The sequence below is a fragment of the Glycine max genome, chromosome 1 (genome assembly GCF_000004515.6).
Source record: "Glycine max cultivar Williams 82 chromosome 1, Glycine_max_v4.0, whole genome shotgun sequence".
Lineage (NCBI taxonomy): Eukaryota > Viridiplantae > Streptophyta > Magnoliopsida > Fabales > Fabaceae > Glycine > Glycine max.
Window position 1 is genome coordinate 31642403 of NC_016088.4, and position 1243 is coordinate 31643645.

The 1243-nt window shown below is 44.1% G+C and overlaps 1 non-coding gene across 1 annotated transcript; it reads left to right on the forward strand.

Annotated features, from left to right (window-relative positions):
- The first annotated feature begins 433 nt into the window (after positions 1-433).
- On the forward strand, positions 434-540 carry LOC112997871 (small nucleolar RNA R71). The gene has a single exon (XR_003262932.1). It is a non-coding gene; the product is annotated as a small nucleolar RNA R71 (small nucleolar RNA).
- Positions 541-1243: the final 703 nt, after the last annotated feature.

Consider the following 1243-nt stretch of genomic DNA (forward strand, 5'->3'; position numbering starts at 1 on the left):
ACATAAAAATCAAAGTCATGTTTGCACATTCGATTAAAGGCTGTCGTCCCTTGGGACGGGCGTGTGGGGTGCTAATACCTTCCCCGTGCGTAAATACAACTCCCGAACCTTTCAACTTAAAAGTTCGTAGATCGCGTCTTTTCCGGTTTTTCCGACGTTTTCCCCAAATAAACGTTGGTGGCGACTCCGCGCGTATTCCTTTCATGGAAGACGCATCCCGCGAGTCACGCGTCGCCCTCCCGCCGAAGGGTAGGTTGCGACAGCATCATTTCTGGCACTAAACTGCTGGGAGTTGGAGGCCATCTTCTCAATTAAATTTCTGGCTTCAGCAGGAGTCATGTCTCCAAGGGCTCCACCACTGGCAGCATCTATCATACTTCTCTCCATATTACTGAGTCCTTCATAAAAGTATTGGAGAAGAAGCTGTTCTGAAATCTGATGGTGGGGGCAACTGGCACATAGTTTCTTAAATCTCTCCTAGTACTCATACAGGCTCTCTCCACTGAGTTGTCTAATACCTGAGATATCCTTCCTGATGGCTGTGGTCCTGGAAGCAGGGAAAATTTTTTCTAAGAATACTCTCTTAAGGTCATCCCAGCTCGTGATGGACCTTGGAGCAAGGTAATACAGCCAGTCCTTTGCCACTCCCTCTAATGAGTGACGAAAAGCCTTCAGAAATATGTGATCCTCTTGGACATCTGGGGGTTTCATGGTGGAGCAGACAATGTGAAATTCTTTCAAATGTTTGTGTGGGTCTTCACCTGCAAGGCCATGAAACTTTGGAAGCAAATGAATCAGTCCAGTTTTAAGAACATATGGGACATCCTCATCAGGGTATTGGATGCACAAGCTTTCATAGGTGAAATCAAGTGCAGCCATTTCCCTTAGAGTCCTCTCACGAGGTGGAGGTTGTGCCATGTTCTCAGAATGTGCAAAATCAGAATGCTCAAAATTATAATGCTCAAGATCAGGATGTTCAAAATCACCAATAACAGAATGCACAGATTCACCAGTTATGGAATGCTCAGAATGATCAAAAGGTATAAAATGATGCCTAACTAATCTATGAAATGTCCTATCTATCTCAGGATCAAAGGTTTGTAAGTCAGATGGATTGCCTCTAGTCATACACTACATTCAGCATGCACACAACTAGTTGCCTTGTCATGTAAATAAAGGTGTAGGTTTGAACTACAGCTACCCTCAAATGATATCCAAATGAGTTGAAATTTTGTGAGCAACC